This window comes from Dromiciops gliroides, chromosome 4 (genome assembly GCF_019393635.1).
Source record: "Dromiciops gliroides isolate mDroGli1 chromosome 4, mDroGli1.pri, whole genome shotgun sequence".
Classification (NCBI taxonomy): Eukaryota; Metazoa; Chordata; class Mammalia; order Microbiotheria; family Microbiotheriidae; genus Dromiciops; species Dromiciops gliroides.
This window is the reverse complement of record NC_057864.1, coordinates 271,536,098-271,557,201: the sequence shown is the minus strand read 5'-3', so window position 1 is coordinate 271,557,201 and position 21,104 is coordinate 271,536,098. Positions and strand designations below refer to the sequence as shown.

At 37.6% G+C, this 21,104-nt stretch overlaps 1 protein-coding gene across 5 annotated transcripts in view; it reads left to right on the top strand.

The window, feature by feature from the left end:
* The window catches only part of CILK1 (ciliogenesis associated kinase 1), a 97,772-nt gene that overhangs the window by 595 nt on the left and 76,073 nt on the right, over positions 1 to 21,104 (top strand). For all 5 annotated transcript variants that reach the window (XM_043962407.1, XM_043962405.1, XM_043962408.1 and 2 more), the window contains exon 2: positions 273 to 343. The gene's annotated coding sequence lies outside the window, so the exon portion shown is untranslated. The remainder of the gene's footprint in view (positions 1 to 272; positions 344 to 21,104) is intronic.

Here is a 21,104-nt window from a genome sequence, read left to right as displayed (position 1 = left end):
GCCTCACATACTTAGTCGCAACCATTTTTATCGGCTTTGCAGATGGTGGTTTTATTCCCGTCCTCCTTAGCTAGGGTGGACGTTAAGAAACAGTTATGCTTGGAGTTTTCAGGAGCCGCCCTAGCCTTCATATTACCATGTATATTCTAAAAGTTCAACTCGGAGTCTTTTAAATGAGGGCTTTTTTTTTTTAATTTAAGTGGCTGGGGTAGATTAGGGAGGAGTTGGTTTAGCCGGACTTAAAACTAAGTCACATTCTTCTTTTGCTAAAGCTGGACTCTGCAGAGGGACAACTGCCGCTCTGAGTTGTTGAGCTCTGCATGCCGGGCTGGATTTCTCAAAGGTATGTCCGTTTGGGATTTTTGATTTTGGTCACTTGCTAGTGGTTAACCGGAAGTTTCCTATAGAGCCGTCATTCTCATCTCTTCCAATGAATTAGATTGCTGGACAGCCAGTGATACTATATTGTATTGTGATGATCACATTGAAATGCTTGAATTTTGCAAAGCTAGTGCCTAAATCACCTACAACAACTCATGTGTGGCCTTGCCTGCTGACCATGCTGGGAATTATTTGACACCCATATGTATTAGACTTTGAGTTGTCTTTTGCCTTTATTTGTTTCCCCAGCTCTTAGCACTGGGCATATAGTAGGTGCTTAAAAATGCTTATTGGCTGAATGACTTTACTATTCAGTTTGAGATGCCTCCTTTTCTTATTTGTGAGAACCTATGCCTAAAGAAAAGCCTTTGCTTCTATTTTTATTTTATTGTGGCTTTAATTCTGTATACCACAGCCCTCCTGAGGGCAAACGATTTCTTAAATTCACCTCCTACGTTCCCCAGGACAAAAAAAAATGTATTTATAGTACTAAGGGAGAGGAGAATCAGAGCCTTTCATATTTTCTTTACTGTTCATTCAGAATTTTTGCCTTTATTTTGTTATAAAATCTAGGTCCTCTCATTCTAGAGCCAATGCTCTTTCCACCATATCACACTACCTCTTCCTCCATTAAGTCAGTGGAAGTATGCTGAATAGACCTACAGAAGAGTGGATTTAAAAGTAGGATTTAAAGCCTTAGTAAACCTTGGTGATCTTACTTGAGCAGTTTTCAAAGTGGGGTCTAAAACTATTTTTATAATAATACTAAGATTCTATTTGCCTATTATAAGCACTTTACAAAAATTTTCTCATTTGATCCTTCCAACAACTCTGGGAGGTAGTTGCTATTATTATCACCATTATACTGTTGAGGAAACTTAGGCAGACAGAGGTTAAGTGGCTTGTCCAAGATCACACAACTTCTGTCTGAGGACAGATTTGAACTTAAGTCTTCCTCATGCCAGGCTTAGTGCTCTATCCCCTGTGCTACCTCACTGCCTTAAACCAAAACAACATAGTAAAACAGATTTAATGCAGGAGCAGGTATGAAAATCCAGCTGTCTTCTCTTAAGCCTGATGACATTAAAAGAAATTTGCAAAAAATATGTAAAACAGTACTGTTCTTCTTGCTAAATTTTTTTGTTTTTAAAAATAGTTATTTTTCATAAAATGTTATTTATGTTAACATAGAATGAATTTCTTAGAGTTCTTAAATGCATTGAATATTTTTAAATAGTTTTAATTTCTAATACTATAAATATCAATATACATAGACTATATACTATATCTTTAAGTGACCAATAATTTTGGGGGGGGTGAGGCAATTGGGGTTAAGTGACTTGCCCAAGGTCACACAGCCAGTAAGTGTTAAGTGTCTGAGGTCAGATTTGAACTCAGGTCCTCCTGACTCCAGGACTGGTGCTCTATCTACTGCACCACCTAACTGCCCCTTGTTTTTTGTTTGTTTGTTTTTTGATGGATCAATAATTTTTAAAAGAGAAAAGGGTTCTTGATACAAAAAAGGGTGAGAAAAACTGGTCTAATCCAAACCTTTCATTGGCCTAAGGAAGCTAAATGACTTTCCCAAAATAATATGTGAGCTAGGATTTTAGCTAAATGATGGACTTCAGAAAATACAGTCATACCTTTTGTCTTATATTGATCCAAGTCAGTCTTTTAAAAATAGATTTTATTGGTATTGCCTAGATTTTTCCCTGTATCCCTCCCTCTCCCCTTCCTAAAGAACTATCCTTTATAACAAAGGATATTTAAAAAAAAAAAGAAAGAAAAGTGGAAGAATTTAGCAACACATTAGGTCAATATCTAATCTATTCGAGCTCTTTTTTTTTTTTTGTGGGGCAATGAGGGTTAAGTGACTTGCCCAGGGTCACACAGCTAGTAAGTGTCAAGTGTCTGAGGCCGGATTTGAACTCAGGTACTCCTGAATCCAGCGCTGGTGCTTTATCCACTGCACCATCTAGCTGCCCTATTCAAGCTTATGGTGCTATAATTGTTTTGCTTCCTGCAGTGCCTAATAAAGATGGAAACTGCATGGATCTCAAAACCTTGGAGTCATCTTTGACTCATCCCTTTCTTTCATCCCCTTATATTCTGTCAGTCACCAAGTCTTATAGAGCAGGGCTTCTGAAACTGAGAGAGAGAGAGAGAGAGAGAGAACTAAGTAGCAGGAATCAGGAAAGGAGTATATGGATGGTGGCCCCTCAGGCCAGTTTTGAAGGAAGCTTGGACTTCCATTATGCAGAGGTTAGGAAGGAATGTATCTAAATATGAGGAACCATTTAGTGCAAAGGCACTAAGGCAACAGATGTAATATCTTGTACTTTCCTACTTGATGATATTACGGTATAGTAGATAAAGAATTGGCCTTGGAGTTAGGAAGATGAGGGTATGACTTGCCTCTGATATTTGCTGGCTAGGTAGCCCTGGTCAAGTCACTTAACCACTCACTGTCACCTACAGTGCTCTAAGACTAAGTTGTAAAGCAGGTGCCTATCTGCATTGGTAGAGTACATTTTCTCATTGTAAGGTACTTATATTGATTCCATAACAGAAACAAATTATAGTGATTGTGTCAAGTAGTTAACTCCTGCCTTGCATTCAAAAAATGCCATGATCTAGCCTCACTGTATACAGCCAACCCCTCATTATGCCCTCCTCTCAATCAGACAGGTTGGTATCCTCTTTGTCAGTGCTCATTCTAACCTCCACATCTTTGCTCATTTTCCCTTCATGCGAAATGCCCTCTCTCCCCCAATGCTTATCCATACAGTATAGGGGCAGCTAGATGGCACAGTGGATAGAGCATTGACCCTGGAGTCCAGAGGACTTGGGTTCAAATCTCACCTCAGACACTTACTTAGCTGTGTGCCCCTGAGTGAAACATGACCCCAATTGCCTTAAACATCTGGGACCATCTCCAGTTGTCCTGATATCTATCTTGCCACACCACCCCAGATGGCTCTGGAGGAGAGAGTGAGGTTGGTGACTTTGCACAACCCTCCCTCACTTAAATCCAATTCACTGCAAGTCATGACATTACCCTGACAAACAACAACAATCCATATCATGTGAAATATTTATATAGATGTGATCCATGATCTTAGGGGTTTACAGTCTATTTTGGAAGACCAGCCTTGAAAAAAGAAATTAAAGGGGAAAAAAATTAGACACAATGCAATCAAGTGAAAAGCAACATGGAATTGTAGACATAGTGTTGGCCTCTCAGCTAGGATCTTACCTATTCTCTAAAGTCTAGCTCAAATTCCACCTTCTCTGTGAAAACTTTGCTGATTATCTCCTTCCTTTTTGATCTCTTTCCCTGACTACTATGGAGTATATATTCTCTGCCACATTACTTAGTGCTTTTAATTCTGCCTAGTATGTGGTGTTAGCGAGTGGTCTTAGGTGTCTTAATCTTGTTTCCTGCTCTAGTTAATAAACTCCTTGAGGACATGGGACCAGTCTGAATCAGCCTGTACATACCTTATTGCCCTTGCCCAACACAGAACTCAACACTCTATAAAAATTAGTCAATTTGATTTAGTCAAGAAGCATCTATTAATAGGCCACTATGTGCCTGGCACTATGCTAAGCACTTGAGACACAAAGATAAAAACAAAGTTCATGCCCTCAAAAAGCTTACTATATTCCATTGGCTTGTGGCTGTGCCACAGCTCCTGGAGATCCATTGCCTTTTTTTTCCCACTTGAAACTAGTCAAGAATGCTAATGCTGTTTTAAATTTAAGGCTGCCCTGGTCCCCACCCCACCCCCTCACTTAGCCCTTCTATTGTGTATGGCCTGGAGATTTCTCTGACATAGAGCGTTCACTGATGCTCTCACATTTTTGCTGGGGGTGGTGGTGAGCAGGGAGGGACAGGAAGTATTCTGTGCCCAGGTTCCTGTTCTACAATGGTTTCTTGGGAGGCTTCTAGGTACAATGAGAACTCTGTGCATACTACTTTGTAAACCTGTACATGGTGTCTTGCTTCTTTCACCTACTGGCTGGAGGAGCAGAAGGTGTTCCAGGAAAAGGGGATGAAGAGAATTTCAGAAACTTGATTTTATAGAACTGGCCCTTGATTGTGGTTTGGGGGAGGGGTGGAAATGGGCAAATAAAGGTGTGCCTATATCTTAAGGAGGCATTGTTTTTGTTTTATAGTGCAGTATACTTGGTTACTTAGTAAGCCTCTGAAATATAGCTGTACATCTTCTGACTTTAAAGGTTCATATTTTCCCTGGTTTGGGCAGTTCCTTTCCCTATAAAGATTATTAACTCTCCCATATATTAGGAGGTCATTGGAGCTTAGATTTAGAACTGGAAGGGACCTTAGAAGCCACCAAGTCCAGCTCCCCCATTTTACAGAAAAGCAAACAGAGTCACACTATACTTAAATGACTTGCCCAGTCAGTGTGCATCAGAGCAGGTTTTCTGATTCCAAAGCTTGTGCTCTTCTCAGGATAGTTCATTGTTTTTGTGTTTGTACAAATTGTGAAGTGTACTCAGTATGGCACTGTCAACATTGTGGGCTTATTTTTCTTTCTTTCTTTCTTTTTTGTGTGTCTGAGGCCAGATTTGAACTCAGGTCCTCCTGACCCCAGGGCTGGTGCTCTATCCACTGTGCCACCTAGCTGCCCCCTGTGGGCTTATTTTTATAATTGGCTTCACATAGGATTGATTATATACACAATCGTATGTTTGGTGTTTTGTTTTGTTTTACCCAAATCTGTGATTTCACTGGTATAGAGAATTCCTGATAAGGAAACTCCCTCTAACAATATGGATCTTTATTAGTCTGTAATTTATAGTTTTGCTTAGGGCTGTGAGAAATGAAGTGACTTGCCCAGGGTCACAAAGTATCAGAGAAGGAAATCTGAACTTGAACTTTCTTGAGTCTGAGACCAGTTATTGATGTATAATGTCATGCCATCTTCCACTTGATTATTAATGTTTTTTATTTTTTTTCATGTTTAGTCTTCCAAAATAAATTGTAAGCTTCTTAAGGACAGGGATTATGTCTTTAGGCACTTAATAAATGCTTGCTGATTGACTGATTTATAAATCTTTTGTGTTCCCCACAGTGTTTAACCTTATGCTGGGTCTACTTGATTGTATTTAATAAATACTTGTTGATTAGTAACAGTTATTTTTATGATAGCCACATACTTCTGTTAAAAGGTCTGGGTGGCATTATGTTATATGAGTCACACTGCATTCATCCTAAAGGTGGGGCATGACCTACATTAAACTCCTGATAACATGTGACTGACTGGCCTGAAGGTTACTGTAAGCAATTATAGAGCTTAATGCCAACAAGAGAAAGCATTATTGTATAATATCCAGCTGCCTGTTTGACCATATTAAAAAAGTAAATATCTATATCAACTTCTAATGCCTTGGAGATCCATAAAATATTCTTACTCAATTGGTCCTACCTTATCTTAAAGAAAGCATATATCAAAACCCAACTCCACCAAGGAAATTCCCTCTCAGCCCTAGCAATTTTTGTGTTTCTGTATGCTAAACTCACAATAGTAGGCAGTTTGTTGAACATCCAGTCATTTAAAAAATTATTCTGAAATATATTAAAGAAAACAGGGATTGCCTACATTGCATTCATTGGCTTTGCATAATTGAGTGAAATGTAGCAGGTGAATGAAGACCAGATTGCCATTTTGTTCAGCTATGTATTTTGTTCTGTCGTAGTCCAGTAAATTATATTTCAGAACACTGCCATAGAAACCATGCTGATTTTTTGAAAATAAAAGCAATGTCACATCTAATAAGTACATTATAAGAAACCTTCAAAATAGTTTCCAAAGTCTGCCAGGGGAAAAGCAGAATAATGGGGGGGGGGAGGGAAGGGAAGGAGATAAGGGAATAGAGAATTAAATGAAAAAAACAGAAAAGCTATTATAATATTGAATAGTCTAATTAATATGCTATTGAATATTGTAATATAAGCAATTTTGTGAGTAGTAGTAATTCTGTATGACAAAACAATTGTGTCCCAAAGTTCTTCTGGTACATCTCTTTGTGAAATGAGTAGAGTTCAAACTCATTTCCTACTTGGGAGATGCTGATAACCAATAGCTAACATCACTTACCCCATCAAAGTTTGTTAAAAATGCCAGATGTCAAATCAAATTATAAAAAGTATCCTCTTATGCCATAAAACCTGCAAGGGAAAACCTGAATATGAGAAAAGGATACATTAGACAGTGTAGCTATTATAACAAGCTAACTATTGGGAAACAACTGAATTTTTAATCAGAGTAAAACATTTTAAAACAATTGAGGAATTACACATACTATGTATACATGGCTTTGAATCTAATAGAAGTGATGATACCTCCTGGGATAACCATCCTAACTCAGAATTCTGTAGTTGTATTCACACAGAGGATGTCTGATGTGGATTTCAGATGTGCTGTGGGTGCTTACTCCTGAAACTATAACTTTTAAGCCCCTACTGATGCATTTATCTTCAAGTCAGTTATTTAAAACTGTTAGCTTAAAGTAAAGGCATTTACTAAGGTGGTAGAGTAAGAACAATAGCTATAAAAACAACTCCCCCGTAAACCTGAGGCTCTCTCTCATAAAAACAGAGATAGAAGAGTAGGCATGCACATAGAATACAATACTAGAGAAACCTATAAGTAGGGAATACATATGACACAAGACCCTAATGTCTTTCCTCTCATAGTAGTTTTCTCACACTGATCCCCTGAGCACTGTATAGCTGCAGGGCATGTTACTCTACTAGGGTTCCTGGTCCTGCTTCTTTACATAGTTGAAGTTGACTACTATGACAAGAGTCTTTAAAGAGTGTTCTGTCCATGGAACTAGCTGGCTTTAAAGACCACCAAGGATGTGGCTGTTTTTTTAGACAACCACTGGACAACTGCCTTATAATTCCATCAGACTGATGGAGGAACTTCATATCTACAAAAGGGACCATGCAGTATATATATAGCCAGTGACTGGCTACTCCCAATTTCACATCTTTTATTGTTTAAAATAGGTCATTCTGGATGTAAGCTCTCATGGTGTGAACCACTCCGGGTCTGAAATGGGCACAATATAAAATGTAAAATGGTCTTTATCCCACACCTTTACACATATTCAACCTTCCTACTTTGTCATATTTTAATCCTATAATTAGGTAGAAATCACCTATTTCTGGGCCTCTGTCATACTCTGTAGTCATCATTATTCTTGGGTCACTAAGAGTTACAATTAAAACCAGTGGCAAAGTTAATTAGAATCCAAATCTCTTAGTATTTCTCTCATGAAAGTGTTTTTCACTTCTTTTGTATTTAGAGCAAAATGCCAAGTAAGATTTTTTTTGTGAGTGAGATGACTTATAAGTAAGCAAAATTTGTGTTTATAGATATGATTTCTTTTCTTTTCAAGTTTCAGGTTTGGGATATTTGGACCTTTGGTCTGGGGAAGGACCAGGAAGCTATCGCTATCCTAATTTAGTACTGTTTCCTCATCATGGGGTTTGAGGTGCATTGTGGGTACTAAGTAGTAGGAGTACTAAATAGCCTTCTCCTCTGTGGCCTAGGGAATGAAGGAAAGATAAGGAAAGAGTGAGATAGCCATCTGCAGGGGAGGGGGAAAGGAAAGAAAAGGGAAAAATTTACATAATAACTTTATTATTTATTTAAAAGGAATAGTAAGTTGTACCGAATAGATTTGCAGTTTCATATGCAAGCATCTTTTTTATTCTACTATGCTTGTTTTATTTTATAAATTAAATTACTATTTTTTTAAAGTAGGGCATCATAGATGGAAGACTGACTAACTTTTTTCTCCTTCAATTCAATTCACATTTATTCTTTTCTTTCTTCCTTTTTTTTTTTACCCAAGTCAGTGGCAAATAGTTGACTGTGGCTTTAACTTGATCTTTTCTGCCTTGGCAAAGACAAAGCAAGTTAAACTACCTCTGACACTACCTGCATGACCTTGGGCAAGTCAACTTCAACACCCTGGGATGGGGACTCAGTTTTCTCCTCAGTTAAATAAGGGGATTAGGTTTTTTCCAGCCCTAGATCTGTATAATCCTATGATTGTATGACTTAGAGCAGGCTTTCTTGTTTGTTTGTTTGTTTGTTTTTAGTGAGGCAATTGGGGTTAAGTGACTTGCCCAGGGTCACAGCTAGTAAGTGTTAAGTGACTGAGGTTGGATTTGAACTCAGGTCCTCCTGATTCCAGGGCCGGTGCTCTATCCACTGCGCCACCTAGCTGCCCCGAGCACGCTTTCTTAACATTGCCTTTATCCTTCTAAATCAGAATGGGAAAAAATAGAGAAGCAGTCCAAACTTTTTTTTTTTTGTCCAAAGTAAATGTGAAAAGGACCATGGAGACAAATACATGGGTAAATTCCATATCGTTAGCTCAGCTTTTGGAAACAAAAAGTTTAATCTTATCCTTGTTTCTGATGATTTTGAACCTGGACAACTGATTAAGTTTTATCTTTTATTGTACATGAAGAAAAATACAACCAGGGTAGAAGAGGTGCTGAGAACAACTGCAGTGATCACAGGATTACTTTAGTGTGTGTGTGTGTGTGTGTGTGTGTGTGTGTGTGTGTGTGTGTGTGAAATAAAAAACTGGGACTCCTAGGTCAGAGAATCCTACCTGAGAGATGAAGTCTGTCATGAAGAATGTCAATTGTATAAAAAAAAAAAAAGACGGCATTTTCCCTAACTCCCCTCATCCAAGATGACTATAACTCAAAAAATGCAATTGTATACTCTGCTAAATATCATTAATATAGAATAATTTCCTTCTTAAATCTACTCTTCCTTCTTTAGGCTCATAGATTTAAAGCTAGAAAGGAGATCAAAGGTTGTCACGGTCCATTGCACCTTAGAGACATAGACATTGCCACAGAAGACTCAAATCAGTCAATAATATTGAAAAGCAATAGACCCTTATTTGGCACATTTTAACTCACACAAGGAAGGTCTTGGGCTTTAACTTGAGACACTCAGAGCATGGGTAAGGAAGAAGGAAAAGAAAAGGGAGAAAAGGCTATGACTAGATCTCCAGAGGGAGCAGATTACACCTGCATCACAGCTAGAAGAGGGATCTAGGCCATGGCAAGAGGAGGGAAGGGATTGATGATAATCATGGAGATGCTCCCTGGGGAACTCAGTGTCCAGGTTTTCACTATTCTACCTCATTCCTGCCTTATCTCAAACTGTCCTGGTACTTACTTACATCGTTATGTTTGATCATGATATTCTCTTTGAGTAGACTACCCATCTGCTCATTCAATCTTTTATTCATTTGTTAATTCATTCAACATTTATTATTAAGTTGTTGTTCATTCTTCCTTTTCTTTCTTTTTTTTTGGCAGGGCAATGAGGGTTAAGTGACTTGCCCAGGGTCACACAGCTAGTGTCAAGTGTCTGAGGCCAGATTTAAACTCAGGTCCTCCTGAATCCAGGGCCGGTGCTTTATCCACTGCGCCACCTAGCTGCCCCCATCCTTCCTTTTCAAAGGAGACCAATAATATCACAAGGGTGATGTTTTAACTTGCTTGTGAATTGGATTTAAGTGAGGAAGAGTTGTGCAAAGTCATCACTCTCTCTTCCAGTCATTGAAGTCCAGTGGCAAGACAAACGTCAAGACAAGTGACAATGGCCTGTGATGCAGGAGATGACCTTGACCCTTCTAATCAAGGTTATTTCCCAGGTTTCAGTTTGTCTGAGTCAACACCCATTCATTGAGTAAGGGCTAGGCAAGAATTGAGACAAAAGATGGCCTAATATATTAAGGATCTAACATCTGAAGAGTACTACATTAAGCTTAGGGCTCATAGTTTAGCTAAGGTGTCATGGTTCATGCTCTCATGGAATTGTAGACAGAAACACAGGTAATTATAACCTACAATATTACATGACAAGTGTAATAACAAGAGTTGAAAAACAAAACTCTGCATGAGAGAGAATGAGAGAGGGACAAGGATAGGAATGTCCACAAGAGAAGGACAAATAAGATAATGATAGACAAATAAGAGAGTGATATTTTAAAAAGTAAAGATGGAGGAAATCATCAGTAGTGTCAAAAGCTGCAGAGAAATCAAGGAAGTTGAGGCCTGAGAAAAGGTCACTGGATCTAGCAATTAGGAAATCATTGTTGGCATTGGGAAGAACAGTTTCAATAGAGTAAAAAGACACATTGTAAGGGTTTGAGGAGAGGTAATGAAAAGTGGAAACATCTGATGTAGACAATCCCCATCCTTCCCCTCCAAGGAAAAGAAATAGGTCAATAGCTGGATTGGATAGAAGGGTCAGGGGAAAACTTTTATAATATAGGCAGAAACTGAAGGTGCACGAAAGAGGAGATAACTATTAGAATGAGGTTGTAGGGGCAGCTAGGTGGCACAATGGATAAAGCACCAGCTCTGGATTCAGAAGGACCTGAGTTCAAATTCGGCCTCAGACACTTGACACTTACTAGCTGTGTGACCCTGGGCAAGTCATTTAACCCCCATTGCCCTCCCCCTCCCCCCAAAAAGAATGAAGTTGTTAAGGAGGAAATGGGATATATTCCTGTTGAAATCCCATCCATATTTCAGAGTCCTGCTCAAATGTCATCTTTTCCATTAATCCTTCCCTGTTTCCCTTCTTCATTCTGCCACTTATCCAGTGATCACTTGCCCCTCTTTACTCCCATAGCACTTTCTACCTCTCATTGTTACTAAACATACTCTGTTTTGTATTATATAGCTAATTATATATTATATTTGTAAATTATATACATATAATTAGCTATAATACTATAATAATTCTATAAAATATATAATATAAAATATGATATACAATATGATATATTCTAGACAGCACATATAATAATTCTAGACAGCATATATAATAATTCTAGATAGCATATATTCTTCTATATAATTATATAATAATACATAACCATATATTCTATAATAATTTATGCATACATAATTAGATATAATAATTCTATATTATATGTAATATATTATAATTCTATATTTAATATAATATATCATAGGATATTTTATATAATAGAATATATAACTATATATTCTATGATGATTTTATTTATAATTATATATAATACTATAATTTGATATTCTATATCATATATAATAATGCTAAAAGAAAAAGATACCTATATATGCATAGGTATCTTTTTCTTTTAGAATGTGAGATTGTTGAAGGTAGGGACCATATTTTGTTCATTCATGTATCCCTCCATAGGCAGCTAGGTGGTACAGTGGATAGAGTGCCAGCCCTGGAGTCAGGAGGACCTGAGCTCAAATCTGGCCTTGGATACATAATACCTGTGTGACCCTGGGCAAGTCACTTCACCCTGTTCGCCTCAGTTTCTTCATCTGCAAAATGAGCTGGAGAAGGAAATGGCAAACCACTTCAGTATCTTTGCCAAGAAAACCCTAAAATGGGGTCATGAATAGTCAGACATGACTAATCGACAAAACAACAACAAAAAAATCCCTTCATGGGGCTTAGCACAGTAACTTGTACATGGTAGGCACTCCTTAGATATTTCATGAATGAATTGTATTATGTTCAATTATTAGATGTTTTTTAAATGCAGAATTATATGGAGTTTATTACTGCCATCTAACTTTATTTTCCCAGAGGTCTTATATGAGCTATATATAGGGTCAATCTATGAGCTAAAATGATTTGTCAATGCCAGTGAGCCTAAGTTCAGTTTTCATTGGGGTTTCAATATTCGGGAATGGATTCAAATTGCAGTAAGAATTAACAGTGGACTTATCCCATTCAAGAGAATGAGATATGAGTGTTTTGATTAACATCGAATTCCCTTTTCTGGAGCTAACTTCAAGCAGGGCAGAAGCTTATATGTCTGTTACAATTTAAGTATAGCTCGGCCTCAAGGCAGGAAGATGGCCTAGTTGACCATTTGATATCTTTTCTCTTCCTGTGTCCTTTTTTAAAACACCGTGATTTTCACAGTAGTTCAGAAGCCAGCTCTTTATACAAGCTATTCTGGTGTCTGTCACCTATGTGGCACAGTAGGAACAGCACTAACTTTGGAAGTAGAAGATCTTGTCTCTGATGCTTATGACTTGTAGAACTACCTTTTCACATGAAGCCTTTCCTGGTCCTCCCACTGTCAGGACTCTCTTTCCTTAACTACCTTGTATTTGCATCATATGTACTTAAAAGTATTCTTGTTTCCTCTATTAGAAAGTAAGTTTTTTTGAGAGTAGGAACTGTTTCATTTTTTGTTTTGTATTTCCAGTGTCTAACGTAGAGGGCACTTAGCTTGTTATGTAATGTACTTTTTGTCAATATGAACGTTGTGCTTACAGTTCTCCTTCCTGTATCATTTCATTTAAATTTTTCTGTGTTCTTTTGTATTCTCTATGTTTGTCACATTTTAAGGTTATAGCAATGTACCATTACATTAATATACTGCTGTTTGTTCAGCCAGTTGAAGGACGTCTCTAATTGATGGACATATAGATTGTCTTTAGTTTTTGCTATTACACATAAAGTATGTGTGATTTTTTTATCTGCAGATAGGTTTTTTCTCTTCTTATCTACCCATACAATATAATCCTCAGAATAGGATCCCTGGATCAAAAAGTATTACTATGCTAGGTAAACTGTTCTTAAAATTTTGGAAATGAAGACTCTTTACCATGATCTTTCTATGAGAAAAATATGCTCTTGCTTTATTTTTTAAAAATCATTTATTTTCTTACACATTCAATCATTCATTCATTTATTTTTATAAGCATTTATTATCTTTCCCTCCCACTATTCCCTCCATTTGAACAATTGAAAAAAAACAAACAACTCTCATAACAAATATGCATAGTCTGGCAAAATAAAATTCCCACATTGGCCATGTCTAAAAATATATGTCTTCAATAAAGACTGTATTTTAAGTTCATCACCTTTCTGGCAGATGGGTGTTTCATCTTCTGTTCTCTGAACTCATGATTTAGGGTTTTTATTTCTTTTTTTTTTTTAGTATTTTTTACCATAAAAGTATTTTCCAGTTACATGTAAAGATAATTTTCAGCATTTGTTTTCGTAAGATTTTCAGTTCCAAATTTTTCTCCCTCCCCCCTCCCCAAGACAGAAAGCAATCTGATATAGATATAGATATACACACACATATGTATATGTATGTATATATATGTATATATACACACAATCACATTAAAAATATTTCTGCATTAGTTACATTGTGAAAGAAGAGTCAGAACACAAGGGAAAAACCTCAAAAAAAAAGAAGAAAAAACACATAGGTTTTTGATTTCTAAACCAGGCAAAGATAAAGCTGAGGACATCAGGTTTAGAGTCAGAGAACTTGGGTTCTATTTTGGGTGAGGTATTTAACGTCTCTGTGGTTCAGTTTCCCAAATTGCAAAATGATAATGGTTTGACTATATGATTTCCAAGGTCCCCTGCACCTCTAAATCTGTGATCTTATGAACTTTACACTAATATTAGTAACACCTAATAATACAAAAAAATCAACGTTGGTAGATAATTTTGAACAACATAACTAAATTATTCTTAATTATTACCAAGTTGAATTGTAAACTCCTTGAGGGTTAGGGACTGTCTTTTGCCTCTTTTTGTATCCTTAGTGCATAGCACAGTGCTTGGAACATAGTAGACACTTAATGTTGATTGATTGATACCAAAAATTGAAAGATGGAAAAATTGGCATAATAAGTAATATTAATAAGAGGACTACATGATTATATCAACATGCAGAAAAATTCATTGATAACCTACAGCACTCTTTGAGTTAAAACACTAAAAACAGCATAGGAATGAGAGTATTTACTTCATATAACCAAAAGTATTTATCTGAAACCAAAGGCTAGTATTATTTGCAATGGATAAACCACTGAAAGCTTTCCCAGTAAGATTAGGAGTGAAGCAAGGATATCCATTATTATTGCTTGATATAATCCACCATTATTGTTTGATATACTACTAAAAATGCTGCCATTGCAATAAGACAAGAAAAAGAAATGAAGGGAATAGGCATTAGCACATAATAAGCCAAATTATCCATTTCATGATAATGTAATTCTTGCTTTAGAAACCTAGGGAATCCACAAAAAAATTGAGACAATTAAGAAATAACATTTAAAATAAATAAAAACTGCATCAAATGGAATCTGGGAGTTAACCTACCAAGAAATGTACAAGATTTACATAACTACAACCACAAAACAATTTCCACAGAAATAAAGGAAAACCCCAATAAATGCAGAGATAATCAATACTCATGGCTTGGCCGTCACCACCAGGGGGAAATGATGATGGCTTATCAGTGTAATTATCAAACGGATATTTACAGAATTGGATAAAATATTTACATATGGAATAGCAAAGGTCGGGATTATAATACAAGGAAATAATGAAAATGAAGTTTAGAGGGGGAGGGCAAGTGACTTGTCCAAACCATGATTATAGATGAGACATCGGGGGTATAGAGAGGTTAGGATCCGTGTCTAAAATAACACAGAAAACACAGGGAAGAAATTAAGAATTTATGATGATGAATCCCAGGGGCTCCTTTATTCCCCAGTGGTGATGGGTTGCATGGTACCAGCATTCCCTATAGATTTTTGTCTTCCCTCTGCTTACAGAATTCCCATAGAGAGAAAAAAAGGACAGACAACTTTGTATCATACATATGACTATCAAGTTCATTGGAACATATGACTTTTGCTCTCCTAGAGAGAAGTATTGAGTTTAGAGAGTTGATTACTATTAAAAAGTAGGTTTCACCTCTTCCCCAGTAATACCTTTATTCCCTATAGATCAAAGGTTCTTAGCCAATTTGTATGTCATGGACCCCTTTGGCCATTGAAGCCTATTAGGAATAATGTTTTTAGATGCATAAAAGAAAATATACAGAATTACAAAAAAGGAAGCTGGTTACATTGAAATACAATGATAAAACTACATTTTTTTATACCAAGTAGTTAGATTCAAGGTTAAAAGCCTCTGGCATAGACCACAGATGGTGGGATGACAGGAGATTCATTTTTACATAGAGGCTGACAAATTAGACCTGGCAGAAATGCTTCAAATTTCAGCTTGCTTCTAATGATGCTTAATCGAAAAGTTAAGCCAGCCTTGATTGGGCATTGCCATTTTCTCCCTCACCATCATTGTTTCCAACAAATGGGCTTAGCATGAATGATAATGATGAGCGCTTCTATAAACACCTTTCCTAGGATTTTAAAGCATTTTACCAGTAGTAATTTTGGCAATGCACCCTGTTAGGTACATAATTTGGCTTAGTTGAAAAATTGGTAAACTAAACATGGAGTGGTTGTGGTGAGCAGTTTATTCCAGATCACACATGGAGTTGGAGAGGGATCTAGATGTCCTGCCAGGTCTGGAACTGCTGACTCCCAAGGTGGCTGATGGAGTCATTACATCCCGTTCACTTCCCAAGTAGCACTGGCAGTATATGCACCAAGAAATTCCTGCGTCTTGATGTCATTGATGGAGCTTGGGAAAGTATTGCTGGTATTGCTATAAACTCTTTCTTGGTCCCAAATGATCAGTCACTGATGTAAAGAGCCCTTGGTAAGGAAAGCTCTTCAAAGTGAGGGCTATGTCTAGGCCTGAAGGAAATGTATCTTCCTTGTCATAAGCAATCATGAGATTCATCTGTAAGACAACTGCCCCTACCCTTACCCTTATATATTACTGTACAATGTTGAAACATTCCCCAACTCTTCCCCCTCCCTCTACTGTGCAAACCCCCAACCTTTCCTGAGTAGCCATCAGCCCTTGAGAGGAGTTTTATCCCGACTAGCACCCATAGCAAAAGCTGTACAGTTGTCATCGGGAAAATTCTGCACCCCCATCCCCAGTATACTTACCCCTCTACCCCCCAGATCACCCTGTGTCTATGGCAGGTGCCTCAGAGTATAGGCTCTGGGTTTTGGGACAGTGACCTGTGAATAAGAGTCCTGGCCAGCCCCTTCACCCTTTTCATTTTGGATGAGACAGAGGGTGTAATACTGGGTTAGTAGGCATGCTCTTCCTTGAAGATGGTATTATCTTTCTTCTCTAAAACTACCCCTCATCTGAATTTCCTACATCTGTTGAGGAATGATGATCATTCTTAAAGGAACTCAGTTTCTCAGCCTCTTTCATCTTCTCCTTACTGCCTGTCACCATCCACATTTAATCATTTGCCAGATTTTGTTTCTGTCTCTGTTACATCTCTAGCATTTTCCCCTTTCTCTCTCTCATTTCCCACTCACCCTTGATACCACTTGGGCTATTGCAACATGCTTTCATTGGTCTCCCTGTCTCAGGCCTTTCCCTTGTCCAGTCCATCTTCTGCACAATTGCCAAAGTTATTTTCCTAAAGTTCATTTCACACCATCTTACTCCCTTATCCCAAAACCCTGTTGACTCTATTTATTCCAGCTCATCTTTTAAATCCCTTGCTTTATGCAAACTTTAAAATGCACATAAAAATTAGTATAGTAGTGCATGTATAGAATTTGTAAAAAAGTAAATGCAATGCAGGGTGTCTTAAAAGTCTCAGTGAGCAGTAGGATGTTGGGAAAAACTTTCTCTATTAGAACACTTGGCATAGTAACAAGTAGTTGTTGAATGGATAATTGATATTTAAATATCAACGGATACTTGAAATAATGTCTCCCTTCTCTAAACTGTGCCTCCTATTGTCTAAGGTACTTGATATTTCAATGCATCTGTGTTCTCATTGATATCAACAGACAATTGAAATAATCTCTCCCTCTTCTGAATGCCTGTAGAACCTATTGTCTATGCCACTCATTTAATAATAACAGCTCTCCTGTCTATAGTTCTTTCCTCACACCAGTCCTATGAGAGAGGTACTTGATATGTCAATGCATCTAAGTTCTCACTGATGTAAGTACTCTAAAGTATAGGCAGCTGGCAGCCTATCACATCTTGGATGATTGTGATCTGCAACCTGTAGGTCATGCATGGTGGTCCATACAACAGTCTTTGGATCTTTTCAAAGTTGCTTGGGTACCAGTGGAATTCAAAGGCTGCCTATTGCTTATATTATGCTCTTGCTAAATGGGCAGCTTATCCTTTTTTAAAAAATTTTTTTATTTTTTAGTGGAGCAATTGGGGTTAAGTGACTTGCCCAGGGTCACACAGCTAGTAAGTGTTAAGTGTCTGAGGTTGGATTTGAACTCAGGTCCTCCTGAATCCAGGGCCAGTGCTCTATCCACTGCGCCACCTAGCTGCCCCAGCTTATCCTTTTTTCTGCTTATATATTTCTTTTTTTTTTTTTTTTGCTGGGCAATGGGGGTTAAGTGACTTGCCCAGGGTCACACAGCTAGTTAAGTGTCAAGTGTCTGAGGTCAGATTTGAACTCAGGTACTCCTGAATCCAGGGCCAGTGCTCTATCCACTGCGCCACCTAGCTGCCCCTTATATATTTCTTATTAGCTGTTTTTTACTGATGGGAAACCTGAGGCCAAAGAAATAAAGTTACTTGTACACAACTACAGAATGTCAGAGTTAGGATATGAACATAATCTCTCCTGGATCCAAGTCCAATGCTTTTTCCATTACCCACACTCCCTTTCCCATAGTCCCTTTTACATTCCCCACTGTTGTCACATACTGTAGTTATTTGCATTTATGTCAACTTCCCAACTAGATTTTTAAGTTGCTACAGATAGTAACTGTGCCTTATACTACTAATGTGTATGCTTTATAGAACCTGGCACTGTACCTCCCTTGTGGCTTGTGCTCAGTAGGAATTTGTTTATTGAAGGTGAAAGTGAAGTCCACTTGAAAGGAAATTGTTTCAAATATAGAAATCATGAAGCTATTTAGTAAATAGAAAGCTGACCGCAAAGCCAGGAAGACCTGGCTTTACGGTCCTCTTGTGACACTTAATTCATGACCCTGAGCAACTAACCTAACTGTTCAGTGTTCCTGATGGCTAAGGTCCTGAGTTTGTTTATTTATTTATTTATTCATTACTTTATTTTATTATTATTATTTTTTTTTGGTGAGGCAATTGGGGTTAAATGACTTGCCCAGGGTCACACAGCTAGTAAGTGTCAAGCGTCTGAGGCCGGATTTGAACTCAGGTACTCCTGATTCCAGGGCTGGTGCTCTATCCACTGCTCCACCTAGCTGCCCCAGATCCTGAGTTTATGATGGGCATTGGTAGAGGGGGTTTCCATAATGGGAGTCCCCATACCAATTAAATAATAGGCTCAGTCCCAACAGCAAATAAAAAATACAGAGACATAGTATAAGCCCTGTGCAATTGGCCAATGTATCCCTCACCGTATGTTGCTCCAGAAATATGGTGACACTTGATAAACCAAGGACTCAGTGGGAGGATGTTAACTTATAGGACAAAAGCAAACATAGTGACCTTAAGGTGGAATAATGATAACGGCTTACTGTTATATAGAGCTTTAAGCTTTACAAAGCTCTAAATCTGTTATCTTACTCTATCCTAACAACAGACCTATGAAGTAGGTGCTCTTATTCCCATTTTACTGATGAAAAAGCTGAGGCTCAATGAGACTTAGTGACTTACCCCAGGATCACATACCTAATAAGTGTTTGAACTGGGACTTTCTTTGTATCCTCTGCACTTAGCATAGTGCCTGGTGTATAGTAGATGGTTAATAACGTATTAACTTGATTATTGTTAACTTGACTATTGACTATGTGTGGCTCCTGATTATTTATCAGTTATCCTTGGGTCTCCTCACTTGATTGGCTCTTTTTTTTTGAGGTGGGGGATCAGGCAGCTCTCAGATGACACCCTTTATGCAGCTTGTCCTGTATAATTCTTTACTACATTTGTAGCCCTGGTTAGAGTTAGAGACAAGATGGATAAATCAACATTTGGATAAGCCATTCAAAATACAGGATACCTGTAAATGTCTCAGCTTTTGAAATTCTTTCCATCCCCTCTTTCTTTTATTTTACTCTGAACTTAAACACCAAATAAACAGTTTCCTTATTTAAATAGTAGAACACAAGAGGATTGTACAGGTATCTTTGAATTTCTGTGGTGCAGAGCTTGCTTTTCTTTTTGTGTATGTAATGAATTTGGATCATATTTTTCCATATCATTGATCTTTTTTATACTTTCTTGTGTAGTTCTGATATAGATGTAGGCATCTTCCATTACATAGATGTCAAAGAGGTACAAAGTATTTACCAATAGCTGTTATATTTTGATTTCCTTGCCACAACTCAGGCAGAAACTAAGTTCAGTATCATAATTCATGTGTGAGTAGTCAAAGCCCCTGCTTTGCTATCATCACGCATTCTAAAAATAGACTGAGAAGAATGAGATCAAAGGAAAAGTAAAGCAATGGGTCAGGAGCACTTATTGTCCCAGATGCTGTTGATTGGAATAAACTGAAGATGTGCTGTTCAATCAATCAGTTAACAAGCATTTATTAAACACTACGTTCCAGGAGCTTTGTTAGACACTAAAGTTTAAAAACAAAAAGAATCTCTCATTGCAAGGAATTTACATTCTAATTAAACTAATTTTTTTCACCTAGCTAGTAGTGGAAAGATCACTGACACTAGAGTCCAAGGACCTGGGTTCATATCCTGCCTCTGATAGTTACTGTCATATACCATTGGGCAAGTCAGTTAACCTCTTGCTGCCTCAGTTTCCTTAACTGCAAAATGAAGGGGTTAGATTGATTCTATGATCTTACCTACCCACATACCCTTTGTATACTGTTGACTGGCGAGTTCAAAGGATCACAGAAAAACGAGATTAGATTTTGAGATCATCTAGTTCAATCCTCTCCTTTTGTACCTGAGGAATTTGGGGTCTAGTAGTATTGAATAACTCACCTTGGGTCACACTGGCAGTTAGTGTCAGAGTTGGGACTCATACCCAAGGCCTGTGACTCTAAATACAGACCACTCGGCATAATGCCATTCTTCCTATTCCAGTGCAATGTTGTTTGTCCTTGGTAGCAACTTCATTCCATCTGTGGTTTCTTCCCCAGATTATGGCATGAATCACCAAATCCGGACAGCCACAGAAAATGATGAGCAACTGCACATTATTGAATTTAACTGTTTCATTTCAGTTTCCCTGAATCTGTGTAGAAAACGGTGCTGATTGAAAGATGCTTTCTTCCCCTAGTTTGTTCACTTAGCCGTGACTTCTTCCATATTTTTGCACCACTTCCTAGCAGAGATTTATGAGACTCAACAAGGTAAAATACTCTTGATTTGATTCTTGCCAGTAAGAAATAATTTCCAGAGGAAACTAAGAGAGGGAAGACCTTAAAGCAAAGTGGTTGAATTTAAGGACATTTGGGAGAGAAGTCAACCAGGATAAGAAAGTTAACTTTAAAAAAAAATAATAACCATTTTTATTTATAATTTTGAGTTCCAATTTTTATCCCTCCTTCCAACCCACCCTCCCATCCATGAGACAATAAGCAATCAAGCACGGGTTATACATGTGTGATCATGTAAAACATTACCATATTAGTAATTTTGTACAGCAAATTTTGAATAAAAGAAAAAAAATGAAAGAAAGTGAAAAATAGCGTGCTTCAGTCTGTGTTCAGTCAGTATCAGTTCTTTCTATGGAGGTGGATAGTATGTTTTATCAATAGTCCTCTGGGATTGTTTTGGATCATTGTAT